The sequence below is a fragment of the Rhinatrema bivittatum genome, chromosome 6 (assembly GCF_901001135.1).
Source record: "Rhinatrema bivittatum chromosome 6, aRhiBiv1.1, whole genome shotgun sequence".
NCBI lineage: Eukaryota > Metazoa > Chordata > Amphibia > Gymnophiona > Rhinatrematidae > Rhinatrema > Rhinatrema bivittatum.
Window position 1 is genome coordinate 139,107,850 of NC_042620.1, and position 23,020 is coordinate 139,130,869.

Here is a 23,020-nt window from a genome sequence, read left to right on the forward strand (position 1 = left end):
TTGTGGAGGTAGATGCATTGAATACAGCAGTTGGGACAGTGCTGTGCCAAAGCTCCAGTACCGGACGACTACTGCCCTGTTCATACTTCTCCAAGAAGTTTACCCCCACAGAGTGCAACTACAGTATAGGGGACAAGGAGTTGTTAGCCATCAAACTAGCCTTTGAAGAATGGAGACAGTGGCTGGAGGGAGCCAGCCATCCCATCACGGTGTATACCGACCATAAGAACTTAGAGTTCTTGTGTCAGGATCAATGATTAAATCCCAGGCAAGCTCGCTGGTCCCTCTTTTTCAATCGGTTTGATTTTGTCCTTCGATATTGCCCCGCCTCTAAGAATGTCCGAGCGGACGCTTTATCACGCAACTCTGTATTAGAAGAGAATGACGACCCTCCACAATACATCATAGATCCGGCCAAGATCAATCTGTCCGGTACCACGGTGACTGCTCACGGAAGGACTGTCGTTCCATGTCAGGATTGCAAGAAAGTCTTAAGTTGGGCCCATGACTCCCTCACGGGGGGCCAAGCGGGCCGAGAGAGAACCCTTGAGCTCCTTAATCGATACTAATGGTGGCCGAACTTGCGACAAGATGTCCGGCTGTACGTGGATTCCTGTCCTACCTGTGCCAGGCAGAAACCATTGAATGGTCGACCCTGGGGATTCTTACAACCATTGCTGGTACCCACGGAACCCTGGATGCATATAGCCACCGACTTTGTAGTAGACCTGCCAGCTTCCGAGGGAAACACGGTCATTTGGGTCACTGTGGACCGCTTTTCTAAAATGGTTCATCTGGTTCCACTGCCAAAGCTCCCCTCTGCACCCGAACTGGCCCTACTCTTTTCTCAACACATCTTTCATGCTCACGGCCTTTCACAGAGCATTGTATCTGATTGCGGGCCCCATTTCACTGCACGATATTGGAGGGCATTATGCAAGAAATTCGGGGTGCAGTTAAATCTATCGACAGCTTTTCATCCTCAGAGCAATGGGCAAACTGAGCGAATTAATTGATCATTGAAGACCTTCCTCCGCAGCTTTGCCACAGAGAGGCAAAACAACTGGACTGCATTACTTCCCTGGGCCGAATTCTCGTATAACAATCATACACAATCTGCTACTGGGAGATCCCCTTTTCAGATAGTCTTTGGACGGCACCTCTGGCCTCCATTTCCTCTGCCAACTCCCGTTTCCTCTCCAGCGGCTCAACTATCGGCCATGCAGTTACATAACCTCTGGAGCTCCGTACAAAAGTAGCTCACCAAGGCGGCTAGTCTGGCGCAAAGAGCCTCTGACCGACACCGGCGACCAGCACCAGTCTTCCTACCCGGCGACAAGGTTTGGTTGAGCGCAAAAAACCTCCACCTTAGAGTACCCTCCCGGAAGTTGGCACCCAGGAATTGTGGTCTGTTTCGCATCGCAGAGAGAGTGGGCCTGGTGTCCTACAGGCTTAGTCTCCCCACCACATTGCGTGTGCACATTTTCCATGTGTCGTTACTGAAACCCGTGGAACTCTCCAGATTCCGTCGTCAATTGCCCGATCCTGCCTCCACTCCAATACAGAGTGACCCGACTTATCAGGTTCGTGAGGTACTCGACGTTCGTTTTTACCATCGCCGCTGGGAGTACCTTTTAGCCTGGGAGGGGTGTGGCCCTGAGGAGAACTCTTGGGAACCCGCTCGAAATATTCTGGATAAGTCTCTGCTGCTCCAGTTTCATCAAGACCACCCTGGGAAGCTGGGCCGGTTAAAGAGGGGGCATAAGAAGGGGGCTACTGTTGCGGTTCCAGTCGCGACCCTCTCGACCGGATCCTTACCTTGCCGGTCGGGGGGGGGGAGCGCCTTTGGGAGCCACAGGTTCCTCGGGCCTACACTGCAGCGTCTCCACGAGGGAGACTCCGCCGAACACTATCCTGGCCCCACCCCCTTAGGGCCACGTGTGCGCAGAGGGAACCCTTTTAAAAGGGCCTTTGGAGCGAAAATAGGGCCGGCCCCTTGTGCTGACGTCAGATGCTGGCGGGGATTTAAACCCGGCGTCTGACCCCGGTTCCTTGCCTTGCAACGCGGTCAACTCGTTTAGAGTAGGGAGTTGCTGTTCCTGATCCTGCCTGCCTGTTCCTGCCTGCCTGTTCCAGTTCCTGGTTCTGGAACCCGCCTTCGGATTGTCTTCTGGTCCTGACCTCGGCTCGTCTTCCTGTCTGTCTCCTGCCGCCTGCCCCGATCCTGGTATGTCTTCCAGTCTACGTCTTCTGTCTGTTCTCCTAAGTCCCAGCGGCCAAATCCCCATGGGCTTCTCTCGGGGGATCTCGGCTTCCAGGGCGAAGCCACCTAAGTCCCAGCGGCCCGGATCTCCACAGGATTCCTGGAGGGGTCACGGGCTTCCAGGGTGAAGATCCTCATTCAGCTGCTGTACCGCCTTCCGACCGAGCTCCATCTGCGGAGACTTCCTCCATCCCATCTCTGTCCGGTCGGACCAAGGATCCACCTTCCCAGTCACAACACGAGCAAAATGATAAAGGGAATGGAACAGCTTCCTATGAGGAAAGACTAAAGAGGTTAGGACTTTTCAGCTTGAAGAAGAGATGGCTGAAGGGGGATATGACTGAGGTGTTGAAAATCATGAGAGGTCTAGAATGGGTAAATGTGTATTGGTTATTTACTCTTTCGGATAATAGACTAGGGCAGTGGTTCTCAACCTTTTTTCTGTCTGGACACACCTGACAGATGGTTCTTACATGCGTGACACACTGACCCATGATCGTCACGGGGCTAGATGTAAAAGTACAGTTTGCATCCTCGGGAACCCCCCCTGACCCACAATAATGGATGTAAAGCAGAATTATGACATTCCCCACACAACTCACCCTACAAAAAAGATATTCTGGTTCAGGTGTCATCTCAGTAACAGCAACTCAAACTCCTACTTCCATGCTCAATAGCCCTACTTATGAAAAGACAGCAGTTTACCACCAATGCATGTCCTCTTGAGAAAACACAACAAATAAGACTGATACAAACTCTTACATGCTAGTAAAATATCTCATCTTGGTAACACACAGAACCGACCTAACATACTCCCAGGATCTGTAGTAATGCGCATAAACTAATTTGCACACAGTTACACCTGTATTATGGAATACACTCAAACAAGATCAATCCTATATATGAAAAGGCAACACTACAAATATTAAATCAGGCCCTAAAAACCGATATACCTCTTATTAGGAAAACTGAACTAGCAAGCAGCTATAGCTCCCCACACAGAAATAATTGTAAAACTATACTAATAAGCAGAATAAATGTTTCAAAACAGCTATGAACAGAATAACATCCAACAATTAAAAACTCATAAAAACTATTAAAAATTCTCCAAACACCAATAAAATATTTCAAAAAAGCAGACAATCACATAATATTAAATAATTAAAATGGCAGACAATCAAGAAAAATAAACTTTAAAAGCCACTTTTACTTACCTCCCTCCAGCAGCTTTCCTACTCCTCTTCCATGCAGGCCGTAGCACACACCAGAAGCAGCAGTAGTGGCTAAACTCTATACTCATGGTTCTCTTCCTTAGGGCCCATATCTCTCACAAACACACCATACCAGTCATGCCCCCATGACCAGTTTCTGTCTCACACACCAATCATCTCCCAAACAGTCTTTGACACACACACACACACCAGTCACCTTCCTGAACAGTTTCTCTCATGCCATACACACATACAGGCTTCCCACTCCTGTGTTCTACTTACATATATGGGCTTCTCACTCTCATAATCACTTTCTCTGTCTCACACACACTCACCAGTCTCTCACTCCTATGCTTATTCTCATTCCCATAATCACTTTCTTTCTCTCACACACACACACACACAAACACACACCAGTCACCTGATCTCTCTCATGCATACACACACACACACAGGCTTCCCACTTCCATGTTCTCTTTCAGATATACAGGCTTCTCCCTCCCATGCTGTGTCTCACACACACCCAGGTTTCTCACTCCCATGCTCACTCTCTTCACATGCACAGGCTTCTCATTCCCATAATCATGTTCTCTCTGTTACACACACTCACACACACACACGTCTCTCATTTCCATGCTCGCTCTCCATGTGCACAGGCTTCTCATTCCCTGAATCACATTCTTTCTCTCACATTCACACATACCAGTCTCTTTCTCTCACACACACCGTCACCTTACCAACCAGTCTCTCTCTCTCATGCATGCACACACACAGGCTTCCCACTCCCATGCGCTCTCTCTCATAATCAGGCTTCTCACTCATATGCTTTCTTTCACACACACCCCCACAACACCAGGCTTCTTACTCTCATGCTTTCTCACATACCCAGATTTCTCACTTCCATGCTTTTTCTCACACATACACACACCTCAGTCACCTCCCTGACTAATGTCTCACACTCTCACATACACATCAGTCATCTCCCTGAGCAGTCACTTTCATTGACTCTCACATATACACACACACATCAGCTCTCTGACCAGTTTCTCTCAATCACACACACATTCTCTCACTTACACACAGGCTGGCTGGCTGCTTCTCTCTCTTTCTCTCACTCACTTCCTCTCCCCCCCCCCCCCCCCAGCACAAATGGTAGCTGCAGCAGCCGCCTCCTCCAACCGCCGCAGGCCAAGAAAGAAGAATCTCATCGGCCGCGGGAGGTTCATGCTGCTGTCTCCTTTCCCTATTACCAGCTGCTTCGATTGCTCGGGGGCCGATGGTGCTGTCGCCGCTGCTATTTTGTCACGCGGCACGGCTTTCTCCTTCCCACGCACCACATATCACTTCCTGTTCCGGGTCACGGGAAGAAGAAAAGGCCAGCCGCGGATGCCACAGCTTTTTCTAGCACCGCTGCCGTTCCCGCTGGGTTTGAACGTGCTGATAGCCCGGTGGCAACGGCAGCAGGGAAGGAAGAGCAGCGGGAGAGACCAGGAGCACGCGACACACCTGCCAGTGCTTGGCGACACACTGGTGTGTCGCGACACACCGGTTGAGAAACGCTGGACTAGGGAGCACTCCATGAAGTTAGCATATGGTACATTTAAAACTAATAGAAAGTTGTTTTTCACTCAACGCACAATTAAACTCTGGAATTTGTTGCCAGAGGATGTGGTTAGTGCAGTTAGTATAGCTGTGTTTAAAAAAGGATTGGATAAGTTCTTAGAGGAGAAGTCCATTACCTGCTATTAATTAAGTTGACTTAGAAAATAGCCACTGCTATTACTAGCAAGAGTAACATGGAATAGACTTAATTTTTGGGTACTTGCCAGGTTCTTATGGCCTGGATTGGCCACTGTTGGAAACAGGATGCTGGGCTTGATGGACCCTTGATCTGACCCAGTATGGCATTTTCTTATGTTCTTAGTCTATTGCTGTGAAACTGCCATCCTGACTCGGCACCTTCCTGTTCATGTTCTTTCAAAGACTAGTTCCAGGTGAAGCTGGGAAATGTAGTTCCACTAGTGACTATCTTAGTTTCTATCAGTCATCTTTTCTTCCAGTAACTCCTGTTTTATAGTTTAATGTATCCTCCTTTCATGAAGGGTCTAATACATCCTCACAGGTACATGTGGAGCGAGATTGAGGAGCTCAGAGATACAATGGAGTTGTAAAGTCATCTGCTATTTAAGTTTCCAACTAAAAATGACTGACACTTGTATTTTGAATAATTGCTAGAGTATTCATAACTTCTATGCTTTTCTGGGTTGTAGGTGAAAGTCGTAGGGCTTAGCCCCTACAGTTATGATATAAAGGTTTATTTTATGCCAGTGTTCCAAAGCAACTAAATGCTGTACATGCAGCAATCCATCAAGAATCAAAATTAGATTATTTTCATGAATAACACAAAGTACAAAAGTAAACAATGAAAAGAGCTATTTTTTTTCCTCTTCCCCTTTCCTCACTCCCCATCAAGAAGCAGAAGTCCAGGGAAAGTTGGTTAGCAGTGGGACTTTGTGTCCCTATTTATATCCACACACCCCCCCCCCCCCCCCCCCATCAGAAAGAAAAGCAGAATTTTTATGCTGCTTTGAATTTTTTTAGATTAGTTTAATTTACTGTAATTTTTTAAAAATATCAAAGCACTGTACATATATATTGCAAAATAAAACAAAACATGTTCATTCTTATTGAAAGAAATCTTAATACTTGGTCTCAGACCTAAGAGTTGGTCCCAATGTATAGAAAAATCTTGCCTAGACTACCGACCAAAGTAAGAGAATTCTAATGCCCCTGTTAAATGTTTACATTATTTGTATTCTATGTTTCAGACCAGCTAGAAAATAAATGTGAGGCAAGAAAATTCAGTACCCAAATGTTAGATAAGAAAAAAAGTAGTAGAGTAATGTTGTAGAAATATATGCACAGTAAGTGGTGGCAGTTCTTTACAGTATGTTTGCAAAAATGTTTACTGTATACACTTAGCTGATCATTATGCTTTGTTTACACACAGCCTGTGGGTACTGTGACAGCTTTGTTTTTCTATAAGTAACAAATCCGCTTCATTTTGGTAAAAGTACAAAGTTCAGAAAGTTTCCAGTTCAAATCATCAAGGGAAAATTCTCTTAAGAAGAATTTAGTTTTTAGCCTTCAACTGTCACATTTGTTTTGGCTCAGTCATTCTTTGTGCAGCATTCTTTCCCATGATCTTATATGAATATTTTTTTCTGTTATCATGGTTAATCGCTCTAATCACCCTGAGGAGCAAAAGCAGAAGGGCATGAAGTGTACTAATTAGGAGCTCATGCTTAGCTGGCAAAATAGTGGTTATATGTCAGACATATACAGCCTATCTAGTTTTCCCAACCACACTAACAATTCAGTTTTACCATCCCTACCATTCCCTGAGATTCTGTGTTTATCCCATGTTTCTTGAATTCAGATACTATCCTAGTCTCCAGGACTTCCACAGGAAGATGCGGTTCCATTCATCCACTTCTTTCTTTCTACATAATAATCCTGAATCTTCCATCTTTCACTCTTATCCCATGACACCTCATTTAAGAGCATTCTTTCCTTTGAAAGAAGTATCATCATGTGCATGGAAACTTGGAGGTATCGCATATACTCATGTTTAAGTCGATCTCATGTATAAGTCGAGGGTATTTTTGGGCCCCCAAAATCAAGAATTATCTTTTACCCATGGATAATTTGAGGGTAAAACCTAGGGGGCTTATGGTAAAATCAGATTAGATGCGCTAGGGAGCTGTCTGCTGTCAGGGCTGGTTGGCCCCAAGTGGCGGCAGTCCAGACGCCCCCATCAGTTAGGCAGTCACTTTGTGTGAGGCAGGTAGATTTTGAACGCCCAGGAGGGATACCTCTCAGTAGGACAGGCCTTTGCTTGGCTGCGGCGGACCCCAGATCCTGAGGTGATTACACTCCCTGCCATATTATTGTACATCAGTTCTACAATAAAAGCTACAGCCATATTTTACCAACGCACTGTCTATATTGTTTGGGGAGTGAAGGCTTCAGTCACCCCCTTTTCATTACAAACATTTTGCAGCCACCTGGGTTATTGAAATTAATATTAATATTCTGTATTATATCTGATTAAATTGCTATCATAGAAGATCATTTGTAATGTAATGGCATTGCAAATTTCACTATAGCTTCATTTTTGTTTTCACCTATAATATAGCACATGGAGGAGGGCAAATGTGTTTTTGAATGTAATTATAGATTAATTAAACTCGATTATCCTAAATACAAAAACTTCCTAGGTAAAAAAAAAAAAAAAAAAGCAATGTGCATGATACAGAAATAAAACAAAAAAAACAATTAATACATTCATTGTAACCCACAACAAAGAATAAATCCAAGAAAAGAAAAACCCTGGAGGTGGGGAGTAAAGACATAATAATATGGCATAGTTATATTATTCATAATAAAGTTAAGTGACATAATTCCATCATTCCTATATCAACAGGCACCATATTCCTGTCTCTGTTATTTAAAAACAAGCCATTAAGCCCATAACAACGGGCTACATTCATTTTTTTTTTCAGTCCATTTTCGAACACAGCACCTTTCTACACTTTTTCTCCCTCACTCATTCACCTCGGTCACTCATCCTCCTCCCCCTCGGTCACTCACTCCTTCCCTCCCCTCAGTCTTACCCTCTGTTTCCTATTGCCTCCCTCCCCTCACTCAGTCACTCCCCACCCTCTCTCAATGCCATTCCTCATTCTCATCCCCTCCAATCCCCTCTCACTCATCCACGACTCCTTCCCTCTCCCTCAGCCCTCCTCCACTCCCTCTTTTTCTCTTCTCCACACCTTCTTACCCTTCCCACTTACTCACATCCCTCTGTCCCCCCTCCTCTCAGTCACTCCCCCAGTCACGCCTCCCTTCCCCTCAGTCACTCCCCTCCTCCCCCTCAGTCACCCATGGACGGCGCAGACATAAGATCCCTGGGGGTCCCTCCCTCGCGCGCTCCTCGCCGCTGCCGGTAGTGCTCCTCGCCGGAACTGCTCCTCGCTGCCGCTACTGCTCCTCCCAGCGCCATGTTTTTTAGCAGGTCACGCTCCGCTCTGACAGACGTGCTTGCCCGAGCATGCGCGGTAGAGCTGCTCTCTACTGCGCATTTGCGGGCCGTCGGTCAGAGCCCATTTACAAGGTAGATTACTTAGAATTAAGAAAAAGACTGTACTTGCAGGGCTCAGAGAAAATATCTAAAATTTAAAAACATAAGGAAATTGTACAAATGTTTCTGCACCATTGGCAAGAGCCTCTTCATGGAGAGAGAGACATTTTTTTTTTCTTTTTTTTAAATCTTGGTTAAGTTTACTAGATCTGGGTAAACCCATAACTTTGACCCTAAAAAAATACATTTTTGCAACAAAAATATAAACACACAATTATTCTGTTACTTAAGGACAAAACACTAGGAAAGTGGCTCTGCCAGCTTCTCTAACTGAAGTGTTTTCCAGTATAGCTCTCAAGTTCAAGCAATCATTGGAAAGTCCCAAGTAGTTCAAATCCTCTCCTTGCCCCCCTCATATGTTTATTCATAAGTAAAATGTAAACCTTACTACTTTGGAGAATTGCTTCATTAGACACCTTGGGTCTGATATTCAGATGCTGGATAACTGGATAAGTAAGACTTATCCTGTTATCTAGTGGCCATTGAATATCTGGTTATGTTCAGCAGTTGAAGACGAAGGAGGCGCCAGTGGGCTGCCAATGGATCATGGCCGAGGAGCAGTGAACAGCTGATGATATCGGTGCAGCCTGTGTGTGTGTGCGCCCAGAATGACAGGCACTCCCTGTCATTCTGTGTGTATGTGTGTGTGTGTGTGTGTGTGTGTGTGTGATTTGGAGCTTGTGAGCAAGTGAGTTGGGTGAGGGTATGTGTTTGTGTATGAGAGGGAGCCCGTGTGAAGGAGTGAGAGAGAGGAAGCCTATGTGCAGGGTTGTATGAATGTGCGAGAGAGAGAAGGAGCCTGTGAGAGTGCATGCTTACCAGAGAGAGAGAGAGCGCCTATGTAAGGGGTAGTGGTATGTCCAATAGAGAGCGGGACATTATATGAAGGTGTATGTGTGTGCACAAGAGAGAGGGAGCTTGTGAGAGGGTGTGTGTGAGAGGACAGAGGGGAGCATGTGTGAGTGGATGTATATACGAGAGAGAGAGAGGGAACATGTTTGAGGAGGTGTCTCTATGTGCAAGAGGGTATGTTTGTGAGAGAGGGAAAGAGGAAACCTGTTTTATGGTGTGTGTGTGTGTGTGTGTGCAAGAGAGAAAGCATGAATGAAGATGTGTGTGAAAGAGGGACGGCACCTGTGTGAGGGTGTGTGTGTGTATAAGTGTGGGACAGAGGAAATTTGTGTAAAAGCATGTATGAAAGAATGGTCAAATTCTAGGAGTAGAGGCCTGCGGAGTGCAGATAATGGAAGGAGTTGCTCCTGGAGGGGTAGGGGAGAGATAGTGGAGAGCGAAGAGGGCAGAGTGAAAGTGGTCTGGCCAGGAGAGTAGGGAGAGAGGATGGCAGGGACATTCCTACAGTGTACTTCTAGGGGAATTCTGCTCAAAATATTTAAAACTCTTCATCTATAAATATTTTTTCTGTATTACATTTTAAGTTAATTACTCAGACTGTGATGTATATTGAGTTATTTTAACCAATACAAAGTATACAGAATTTTGAAGAATTTTAAAATTGTGTACAGGATTTTAAAATTTTGTGCACAGAATTCCCCCAGCACTAAATAATTAATTACCACACTAGATAGTCCAGAGTGAATGTTACATATATTCATAGAGCAAGATTCACATACAATTATCTTCTGCATCTATAAAATCATGATAATATAATAAGACATTAACATAAACAAGTAACAAAATAATGATATAAAATAAAACATATCACACATAATCCACATGTAAATTAATATAAAATGTTATGGACAAATGTCTCAGAGAATATGTTAATAAAAACTCTGACTGAAGTTCTCAATTAACTGCAGGAAATTCACTGATAGTCTGGTGGAAAAGCCAGGCTTTAAGTCCTTTTTTTAAACAATTTTTTGTCTACTGGTAGCCTCAGTATTTCTGACATTTAATTCCACATGATGGGACTAGCTACTTACATAGAAACATATAGAAACATAGAAATGACAACAGAAAAAGACCAAACGGCCCATCTAGTCTGCCCAGCAAGCTCCCATACTTATTTTCCCATACTTATCTGTTTCGCTGACCACCAAGTTCAGGGCCCTTGTTGGTAACTGTTTGATTGGAATTTCCTGCCACCCCCTGCCGTTGATGCAGATAGTTATGTTGGAGTTGCATCAAAGGTGAATCTTAAGGCTTAATGGTTAAGGGTAGTAGCCGCCGCATCAAGCAAGTTACCCTAATGCTTGTTTACCCAGACTGCACAGATCAGTGCCTTGTTGGGTGTTGTCTGAAATGGCTGTCTCCCTAACCTCTCCTATATGTGCGTACTGAATAGTGGCAACAGTTTAACAAGCCTTTATTTGCTGATCATAGAGACCGAGTTGGTGTATGCATGTGAAGTCTAGAACCTAAGCATGAAGTGTCACTATTAAATATTATACCATAGATTAGGATTAAATTTTATTGTGTATCCTATGCTGCTTCGGCAACCAATGTAATTTGAATAAAACTGGGGTGATGTGGTCATATTTACGTGTATCTGTTAGGATTTTTGCCACAGGAGTTGGAGGGACTATAATGGGTTTGTTTTGAATTCCAAATAATTAGGAGTTACAGTAATCTAACCTTGAAAAGATCATGGTACTAGTCTAAAGTGCTCAGGTTCTAAAAATGGTTTTAACCTTCTTAACATTCTAAGTTTATAATAGCCAGATCTCACTAGATTCTAAATATGAGGTTTCATAGATAGTCTAGAGTTAATTGTCACATCCAAATTGCACACCACTGTCTGAATTTTATTTTCTTGAATATCAAATTGAAAAATTGGGGGCTCTTCAGACATCTTGATATAAGGATTATTTGAGATTTTTTGTACATTCAGTGCTAATTCTATTATGATGTAACCATTTCAAGATGGCTGACAAAAATAAGTCCAACTCTTTTAATGCTTCAGTTACAGATGACATAATGTGAAAGGACATTCATATAACATAAGGGACATTCATGCAGTATAGTGGGAGATACTTAAATTTTGCCATTGCCTAATGATATAATAATCTGTCCTGCTCAGTCACTTTTTGTGTGTATATTTGTTACGCAGAACACAATGCCTATAAGTTGCTTCCCCTGTTCCCTTTGCTATAATGTATAACTTCCCCTTACAATGATTTATAACTTATACACTCATTTATAAAAGGTAATTTTATGTGAATGTTCTATTACACTCTGTAATCACTGCCTGGAGACATATCCAAGTAACGGGACTGAGAGTGTTCATATTCCATATGGGAAGTTTCCTCCTCAGATTTGCCAGAGGACAACTTAAACATTGAAACAGGAGTTTAGACCACATAATAATGTGGTGTTTCATCCAAATCTAGCAGAGGTGGATGCAAAGAGAGTAAAAAGCAAAGGGCAAAGCCTTAGAAAGACCACATTTTGTTCTATTTATGCTGCTGCCATTTTGGATATTGGTTCACAGGTCATGTTTTTGGATTTTACAATTTTGAAAATATTAGATTGTTTACTGTTAGGACTAGTTCTATATAAACTCTTTCAACTTCCTACAATTTTCAGCTTTGTATGGACAGTAAAGGGGGTGTATTTATTCATATATTTACAAAGTTGGCATATGGAATGGTTGGCTTATGGGAATGGTCACAGCATTACAGAATATTTCACTTATAGGACACTGGCTCAAATCTTAGATCAGATGAACTATATGAAATGAGTCGTGTTCTTGGTCCAGTTTTAGGTACCATAAAAGAAGCATTCATACCAGAGCTCCTGTCAGAGTCCTTTGAATCTGTTAATTCTTCTGTACATCTCCTTGCTATCTTGTGAGAAGGACAGAGAGAGAACAAAGTTGGCCAAACTCATTGTATTTTAAAACAGTAGTATTATCATGGTAAACATGCAACAGTATGTTGTGCTATTTCAGTTGTCATGCAGTAAATTGTGACAACATTAAATAATTTTTATCACTCTTTCAGAGGCTATCTGAAATCTGCCAGATATTCCATGCAAACCAGACACACACACATCTCTCTCTCTCTCTCTCTCTCTCTCTCTCTATATATATATATATATATATATACACTCTCCCTTTCCGCCAAAAGCTGTAAGAAAAACAGCATTTTATTGGCAAAACTGTCAGTATTGCAAGAAGACAAGAGCATCTGAACGTAGTCAAGTAGGGGTTTGAGATATATATATATATATATATATATTTTTTATTTTTTTTTTTTTAGAGATTGTAACTCCATGTAATGTGTTATTTCCATTTCCTTGTTCTATTATCCCTTCCTGTCTGACTTCTCTGTCAGATAGGAGAGGAGCATCTGGATGAATTAGTGGTAATGTGTCTTAGATTCTCTTTAGTTTGTAAGTATAATAGTGGATTAGGAGTTTGAGAGGAATGTGCAAGAGAAGAAAACAAGACATTCAGCATTCTGAATACATGAATTCTGAAGACCATATCATATGGGTTCCAGAACATCTCATCCCTTGCCAAGGGTACAAAATATCTTGTGACATAGCACAAGCGGTCTTGAGCTGTAGTAGAGCTGGAGGAAAGAACCCTCCAGACTCTAGCTTTTTCTTCATAAAGCAGTGCTTTATTTACAGTGAAGAAAAAGTGGTAACAAAAGCAGTCTTCTTACCTCAGGAGTACAATTCAAAGTACAACACTTACGGATAGGACAGACTTGAAACAGGAGCTCAGGAAACAAAGTTAAACACTCAGGACAGGAATATTGAAGAAGCTGTCTTCTCCTTATTATTCAGATTTGGGACAGAATTCTAGTAGGAGCTGCTGCCTTCTCAATACTCTGAAATAGGACAGAAATTTTGAAGGAGCAGTCTTTTTATTTCTGGGGCCTGCAGTTCCCAGCTGGGCCCAAACTCTTATTCCTGTGCTTAAGGCAATGCCCTAGAACCAGACTTCCCTTCTGGGCTGTCTTAATGTGGACCATGCTAAATATTTAGTCCTGCTCTTGTAGGGATTGTATAGCATACTCTCCTTTACATATTTGTTTTAGCAGTGAAAAAAATGAAATGTTGATAGCTATGGTACTTTATTCGAGAGGCAATGAATATATAGCCTTCAAAGATAACATCTGGAAGAACATCACCAGTAATATCAGCCTAGTATATATAAATAGGCTTGTCATGTTAAGACTTTTTTTTTTAGCTGTCTCTTGCGTTCTCTAAACCACCTTTTTTGTATTTGTCTGCTACATCAGTCAAATACAAAAAAAGATGGTTTAGAGACCGCAAGACAGTTTAAAAAAAAAAAAGTCTTAACATGCCATGCCTAATTAAAAGTCTTTTCTCTTATCCTTTCCCCTCCTGTTCCCTTTAAATTTTAGTATTAATGGAAAGAGTAATGGTAGTAATGTGTGGTTAATTTTAGGTATTTTATTAATTATTTATTGTATTTGCTTTTAGATGTTGTGATTAATGTTAATATATTTTACTTCAAATGTTATTGTTTTTAATATGTACACCGATATGTCTTTTTTGAATACTGGTATAAAAAAAAATGAACTAAAAAGTATATCCACCACAAATGGAAAACAGCTATCATTGTTGCGGTTAACAGGAGGAGAATCTGCGTGCTCTCCTGGGACCATAACAGGTTGTAGGTGAGTTCAGGAATCTTGATATAGCTACAGAGCCAGCTCAGGAGAGAATAAATGAGAATACTTATATTGCCACCAGACAAATGGAAACAGTGACTTCTACCATAAACTTAAGGGGATGATAAAACTGTATATCAGGATTCAAACAGCACTTCATGCACTGACATTTAATGAGTTTTACCCAAGAGCTTTATCTCATCTCTGTTGATTAGGGTGTAGGATGTGATCTCCCTTTTTGGCTCTTTGCCTCTGCATCCTACCCCATCCACAGAGGAAATTGTATTTTTTTTTTTTGATTCACCAGTCTTCCTGACACTAGCTTTTATTGGTAGGATTTTACCTGGTAGAGAAAATGTTGTCCCGGATGGTGATAAAGAAAAATAAAAACCCAGGCCCACTAAATTGCTCCCAGAGGATGATGCCAGCTCACCCGAGACCTTGCACGTGGCAGCTATAGCCAAGATGAAAGTGGCGGTGGTTGAAGCCCTGGAGCCTGAGCTCAAGAAAACATTTGATAAACTCACTGGCATCCATAGTGGGCTTTGAGAAATGTTTCACCAAGGTCAAACAACGAGTGTACAACATTCAAGATGGCCACCAGGCATCCTAGCGCGAAATATCGCTTTTAAAAGACTCGCTGGCTAAGCATACAGAACACCTGGAGGACTTGGAAAATTGCTCTCACAGGTCCAACCTGAGATGTGTTGGTCTCCCAGAAACACTAGATGATAGAGCTACCTGCGTTCTTGGAATCGTGGCTCTCCAAGGATTTGGGCCTGTCCACGGCGCACGCCCCGTTATGAGTAGAGCGAGCACACAGTTTAGGACTCAAGAAGGAACAGTCTGATCGCCCGTGCATAGTAATCATGAAGACTTCACGCACAAGAGTGAGATTATGCAGGTGATTCATGCCAGGAAATCGCTCCTATATGACAATAAAAAAATCTTGTGTTCCAGGATTTTTCAGCGGCCCGGCACCATACATTTGCTCCATTCTGCTCTTGGCTATATGCCATGGGGGTCAGAGCAGCCCTGTTGTTGCCTCTCCCTTAGACATTTTGAGTTGATATCAGTTACCTGGCTACCATAACAAAAGCATTATTCATCACAAATATAATTAGAGTTTATGTACCATAACCATTGCTTTATGCAAGTTGATTCATTCTGTTTGGCCTTTTAAATATCCAGGCCCCATTAACCAATAGTACATAACTTGAATTATATTTTCCAACTTCAGTTTAGTTCCTGCTTACTTTTTGTCTTAATTATGGAACCTTACTAGCTATTGGGGTTTCGTTTTTTACAATCCCTAAAGATTCCCACCCTCAGTCAACTTGAAAAGATATATTGAAAGGAAAGTATTTATTTATTTATTTTAACATTTTTCTATACCGTCGTTTGGTGAGAACCGTCACAACTGTTTACATTAAGGCACATAAAAAGAAGCTAACGTATCTTAAGTTACATAGGTGCCATTTGAGGGTCGGTAACATAGTTTGTAAATAATATTAATTGGTAAGTGTAATGATTCATTTCCAATTCACAATGTAACAGTTTAGGTTACTAGATTACCTTTATCATTGAACTTTACCCTTTTGTTGAGCTTTAAAAGAATGAAACTTAATCTGCTTAAAAATTACACATTGATTTTGGTTACATGTTTGTTGTTCAATTGTTTGTAACTGCTTTCTCTTGAGTACTATTCTCCTTTCTCTTTTTGGTAAGCTAGTTTAAAAAGCCAGGTTTTTAGATTTTTTCTAAAGGTTTTGTTGTTGCTTTGTAGTCTCAACTCAGTGGGCATGGCGTTCCAAAGTATGGGTCCTGCCAAGGATAGAGCTCTTTCTCTTACTTGTGTGAGTCTGGCTGTTTTGACTGATGGGATAGTGAAGAGTGCTTTATTGGCCGATCTCAGATTCCTATTTGGTACGTGTACACGAAGGGCTGTGTTCAGCCAGTCTGCTTTTTCATTGTGTATTAATTTATGTATGGTGCATAGTGTTTTGTACTGAATTCTTTGTTCAATGGGTAGCCAGTGTAATTCTGCCAGGGTTTCTGTGATGTGTTCTCTTTTGCTTTTGCCGGTTAAGATTCTGGCAGCTGTGTTTTGTAATATCTGTAGTGGTCTTAGTGACGTGTATGGTAGGCCTAGCAGGGGGCATTACAGTAATCGGTACTTGCAAAGATCAGCGCTTGGAGTACTGATCGGAAGTTGGCGGTTGTTAGAAGAGGTTTAAGTCTTCTCAGCACCATTAGTTTGGCGTATCCTTCCTTTACTTTTAGAGATATGTGTTGTTTTAAGCTTAGTTCTGTGTCAATTATTACACCTAGATTCCGTACTTTATCTGCTAACTCTATTTTTTGGTTGTTGAGTATAATTGGGTTTTGAACGGTCTCCGTCCTTTTTCGTTCTAAATGTATGAATTCTGTTTTCTCAATATTAATTACTAGCTCCATTTGGTTTAGTAGTTGTTTGATTATATCTAGGTACATGTTTGCTATTTCTAATGTTTTTTCGATTGTGTCGTCAATGGGTAGTATTAACTGGATATCGTCAGCGTATATGTAGTGTGTGATGCCCAGACCCGCCAGTAGGTGACATAATGGTAAGAGATATATGTTGAATAGTATGGCCGATAGGGCAGAGCCCTGTGGTACTCCTGTTTCGAGGTTTATCTTTTCTGACATTACTTCTTTGCTTTGTACTTGAAAATATCTGTTACTTAGATACGATCTAAACCATTTGATAGTTTTGTTACTTAGTCCTATTTCACCTAGTCTATTTAATAGTATGTCATGATTTATGGTATCAAAGGCTGCTGAGGTCTAGCATCACAAGGATGTAATGTTTACCACTATCGAACCCTCTCATGATGTTATCTGTTAACGCAAGCAGCAGTGTCTCTGTACTATAGTGTTTTCGAAAGCCATGTTGTGATGGATACAGTATATTATTGCTCTCCAAGTGGTTCTACAAGTTGCTTTTGTATGGCTTTCTCAATTAATTTTGTGATTAGGGGGAGATTTGAAACTGGTCCCTAGTAGAGGGAGATGGTACTATCCTACACCATATAGTATCCTAAAAGAGCTAGGCTTGCATTATTGATGCAGTTATTTGCTATTGAAATCCATTGTTTCATAAAAAATACAAATAGACACTAAGATTCAGACTTTACATTACTGTTAGTGAGATGTGTAATTATGGAAGTTTCATTAAATAATCATGTGAAAGACAATTTATTTTTTACAGTAGGGAACCAAAAAAGTGCTGTAATGCCAGGACAGTATTTTAATTTATTTATTTAATTCTTTTCTATACCGGTATTAGTGGTTACATCATACCGGTTTACATCCAAACTGAAGGTAGAAAGTACATCAAACAGGGAAAGGGGATGGGACTGAAAGGAACAGGAGAGAAAGGTAGCCGGAAAATGGCAAACAAGAGGTCAGAATAAATAGATAATAAGTTAAACAATGTAACATAACTTAACAAATAAGTTCAGGGTAATGTACTGATGCAGCAGGGGGGTTGAGGGGCAGGGGATCTAATCTCGGTAAGCCTGTTTGAAAAGCCAGGTCTTTAACCAGCAATGGAGAAGGCTCGGTCCCTCGTGGAAGTACGGTGTGCCTTCTTGAGGGATGGGATATGGAGGGTTCCTATGTTATTTGCTCTGCTGAGGCGGTCTGAGAGTGTGAGATGGAACGGCTCGTCGAGCCAGTTGGAGTTGTGTCTGTAGATGGATTTGTGAATAATGGTGAGGGTTTTATAGAGGATACGCGAGGGGATCGGGAGCCAATGCAAATCTTTATAATTTTAGAATAACAGGCTGCTAGCAGCTAAATTTCATAAGAACTAAAATAGAAGGAAAATAAAAACTTTGTATATGAAAATGAAAGGTATAAAGAAGTAAAATGAAAGCATAATAGAAGTACAAGGTTTTCAAACTCCAAGGGCTGCAAAATCGGTCTTGTTTTCAGGCTATCTATAGTGAATATGCATGAATTATTTGCATACAATTGAGACAATGTGCACACAAATTTATCTCATTCATATTCATGAGGTATTCATGAGGCATATCCTGAAAACCACATTGTTTGCGGTCCTCAAGAATTGAGCGCCCCTGATATATTTTATAATGGCAGAAGTAAACTAACTGGCCCATCCAGTCTGCTTAGTTTTCCCTATTCAGATTGCCAAAGTTATATGCCAGCTGCTAAACATAGAGCAGGGGTGGCCAACTCTGGTCCTCAAGAGCCACAAACAGGATAGGTTTTTAGAATATCTGCAATGAATATGCATAATATAGATTTGAATGTACTGCTCTCATTGTATGCAAATATATTTCATGCATATTCATTGTGGCTCTCCTGAAATCCAGGCCTGTTTGTGGCTCTTGAGTACTAGAGTTGGCCACCCCTGCCATATTCCTCTATTGCAGTAACATAGTATATTATGTCAGAAAAAGACCAAAAGGTGCCATCCATTATGTTCAGTTGTGATTCTTGGACTCCTGAGTAGCAAAGTATGCCAAATCTCTATTTTAGTTCACAGTCAGCATCTTTCCCCTCCTGTGTCCAAACACAACATCCCACAATAATCATCAGCCACCAACACCAATGCAGCTATTACCCAAATATCTGGCTGCCTTGTCCCCATGATCTTTTCAGACAGACCTGGCTTTGTAAGTACTTGAGTTTTGTCTAGGACTTCTTATTTTCTCCGTACATGAGCTTGCCAGGTAGAATAAATTAGCAACTGGATGTATCATTTCAACCTTTCAGACAGACCTGGCTATGTGATCACCTGCTTTTCCACTAGGGCTTCTGGCTATTTCTGTAATATTAGCAATTTGCCAGACCCCCAACCGCTAACTAATTCTATCATCACATTCTGCCATACAGACATGAGTATGCATTTATACTAGGATATCTAGTTCTAGTTATTACTGTACTTGTAGTATGCCAGAAAGACCCAGCTGGTAGTGAAATCTTCCAGAACTTTCAACTTTTTTGTTTTTTTTCAATGAAAGGTCCTCTGTGCTTATCTCATGCATCCTTACAGGTAGATTTTAAAAGCCTGACGTGCGCATCAATTAGGGGATGCGCGAATATGTCGTGCCGGAAAGCACGATGTGGATTTTAAAAAACACAGAAATATGTGTATACATGCTGCTGCACACGCAATTGAAAAGGTTTCAAAAGCGGAAGGGCATGGGCATGGTCTGGGTGGGACAAGGGTGTTCCCGGACTGTAACATGAAATTTGCACATAAATACTTATGTGCACTGGCACACACTGGGGTCCCCTTCTGCGTAGCTTACTTCTGCTATGAATTACATATAAAATGTAAAATAAAAAAAATTCTAGGCCGATAAGCAGAGTTTTAAAGGCCAGAGCTAACGGGGGGGCGAGGGAAGGGAGGCTATTAAACTAGGGGGGGGGGGGTTGGAAGTCCTATCCTTTAACTGGGCAAACTGGGAACAAACTGGGAAAATGTCCAATGCCGGCATGCATTGCTTTTAAAATCCCCCCCACTTACACAGTAGAAGCAGCATTTGTGCACACAGGTGAATGTCTACTTAAAATTGTGCGCACATGTGCATGCAGTCAGGCTATTGTATAACATGCACACTTGTACATATGTATAGTATAAAATGGCCACACTCCTGGGCATGGGCTGACGAATGAGTGCACGTGTGCACCTGTGTGCCATTTTGAAAGTTACCATCCCCAATTCTGTTAACATTTTAGTCTCCACCTCTCATTTCCGAGGAGAGCACAAGTCCACTCATCCACCACCCTTCTTATGTAAAAATATTTTCAGTAACCTAAAAGGTGAACTTAATATGAGTGAAATTACATATGACTCTCAAACACGACATAAATCACAACTAAAATAAATGAGTCTGTATGCATTTACCAAAGTAATACAATCCAAATACAACTACAATACTTTATTGATACAAAACCACTGTGTACAAAACACATTGCATTCATTCCATATTCATACCTTAAAAACATCCATCATCACAACAAAAATAGTTATATTGTACATTATGCCATTAATAATTAGAACAGTTGGAACATATTGAGTTGTACATTGTACCATCACTAATTAGAACAATTGGAACCTAAGACCTGTAAAGAAATACCACTACTAATTATGACATTAAGAAGGTTAATACCAAATTTGACAGTTACCACTTTTACATCAATAATGGAAAATGAAGATATTCTTTCATATCAGCACATCGAACATATAGATGAATGTCATCTTTTTCTTATCAGAACTATAACCTAGAGTTACCCCACTCTTCATGTTATCCCATTCTTCACAAATAATATATAGATTGATCCAATGCAACCTTATATGTAATATAGATACTGAAAAACCCGTGGAGAAATTCACAAACCACAATTTTACCACTTCATAGTCTCCTAACAAGAAGAAAACTGCATATCCAATGTTGCTGATGATCCGATGTGCCTCCTCCAACATGCTAAATGTGGTCCACCATATTTCACTCACAATACCCTCAAGAGATTAGATTCCTTCCTCATATACTGGATACTGTAAACACCCTTCCCAATGGATACTATAGATTAATTCCCTTCCCTACAAGGGACCCTCGTTTTGCCACAACGGCTTCATCAGGTGAAGTGCCAACTCTACAAAAACACAATAACATAACTCATAAGTATCTCCGTTCCAACTGACTTCAGTTGAATCTGAAGGAAAGATGTGAAAATTAAGACCAAAGAGCATTCTAAGGAAATTAAAGATAAGTTATAGTCATGCACAAGATGGGAAAAGGCTACAAAATAATATCCAAGTGTTTGGATATCCCAATGAACACTGTTGGGTCAATTGTGAGGAAATGGAAACTACATCATGCCACCCAGACACTGACTAGACAAGACCATCACTCAAAACTCAACGTCAAAGCAAGGAGGAGACTTGTGAGGGAAGCCACAGAGAGGCCAACAATCACTTTGAAGAAGCTACAGATTTCAGTGCCTGAGATTGAAGTGGATGTGCATCAGTCAACCATATTAAGAGCTCTGCATACAACTAGCCTGCATGAGGGTGGCTAGAAAAAAAGTCATTACTGAAGAAAACCCACATCAAGGTACATCTGGAATTTGCCAGAAAACATCAGAGTAACCCAGCTAAAATGTGGGATAAGGTATTGTAGTCAGAATAGACAAAAATGGAGCTTTTTGACCAAAATTCAAAATGCAGAAATGGTAACTTTCAAACTGGCGAGCATGCAGACCTTTAAGCACATATGTGGGCCCACACCCAGATATGCGCTTTTATAATATGCACACATGTTATAAAACTGTCTGGCTGCGTGCACATGTGCACCAAATTTTAAGTGGGCACGCGCAAGTGTGCAGAAAACCTGTTTCTATAGCATAAATTGTGGAATTTTAAAAAGCATGCACGCCAACGCTATTCTCAATTTTACCAGTTCGGCCCCAGTTCACCCAATTGAAAGAGTTCCCCCAAACCCCCCTAGTCTGATAGCCTTCACTCCCCCCATTTAGCCCCAGCCTTTATAACCATGCAGATTTGCCTAGTTTTCTTTAAATGTTATCCTACACTGTATCCATAGTTGAAGTAAAGTTATGCAACAAGAGGGCCTTGGCACATATCAGGTCACATCAGTATTTGCACGCACATCTTAGGTTCCCGCTCCAAAATGCCCATGCCCCTGCAAGACCAGGCCTTGCCCCTTTTTGAAAACTTTGGAAATGTACACGCTGAAAGAGATACGCATGTATCTCTTGTGGCTTTTAATATCTGCTTGGCACGTGCAAGCCCAACTTCTTCACATGTCCCCTAATTAATGCACGTCGGGCTTTTAAAATTCATCTCTTTGTGATGCAAACCTAACACTGCCCATTTCTCAGCAAACACCATCCCAATAGTAAGCCATAGGGGTGGGAACAGCATCATGTTGTGGGGATGCTTTTCCTCAATGGGACTGGGCATTTTCTTAAAACTGAAGGATGGATCCATGGTGCAACATACAGGGAAATACTGTAAGACAATCTGCTTCAGTCTGATAAAAAAACTAAAATTTAGGAGAAAGTTCATCTTTCAACAGGACAATGATCCCAACCACAAGGTCAAAATGACATAGGAGTGGTTGAACAACAAAAAGGTGAATGTTCTGTAATGCTCAAGTCAAAGTTCATATCTCAATCAAATCGAGAATCTGTGGCACTATTTGAAAACTGCAGTCCATAAGCATCATCCAACCAACCTGAACAACCTGGAGCAAATCTGCCAGGAAGAATGGGCAAAAAATCACTCCCAGTGTACAAAGCTGATTAAAATCTTGTCCCAACAGACCTAAAGCTGTTATTGCAGCAAAAGGTGGTTCTACAGTACCAAGTACTAGTCGGAAGGGGATGAATACTTATGCAAGCAGCATTTTTCAGTTTTTTAAATTTTATTTACAAAAAATGCAGAGAAATAATTATGACTTTGAAAATTTACTTTAAGAGCATACTAGCTTGCAATAAACATACTGTCTGGAACAATCTATGTAAGTATCATTTGTAATCCACACATCTGCTGATTTTTTTAGGGGTTGAATACTTTTGCAAGCTATTCTCTATTTAAAACCCTATAGGACTTCTGGTGTAGAACCCCAGCTCTGACCACCTCCACTTTATCTATATCCTTTTCGTGATGTAATAGTCAGAAAGGGACACCACTCCA

The 23,020-nt window shown here is 41.4% G+C and overlaps 1 protein-coding gene across 6 annotated transcripts in view; it reads left to right on the forward strand.

Annotated features, from left to right (window-relative positions):
- The window catches only part of GULP1 (GULP PTB domain containing engulfment adaptor 1), a 611,398-nt gene that overhangs the window by 469,729 nt on the left and 118,649 nt on the right, over nucleotides 1–23,020 (forward strand). The gene's annotated exons all lie outside the window — the stretch shown is intronic.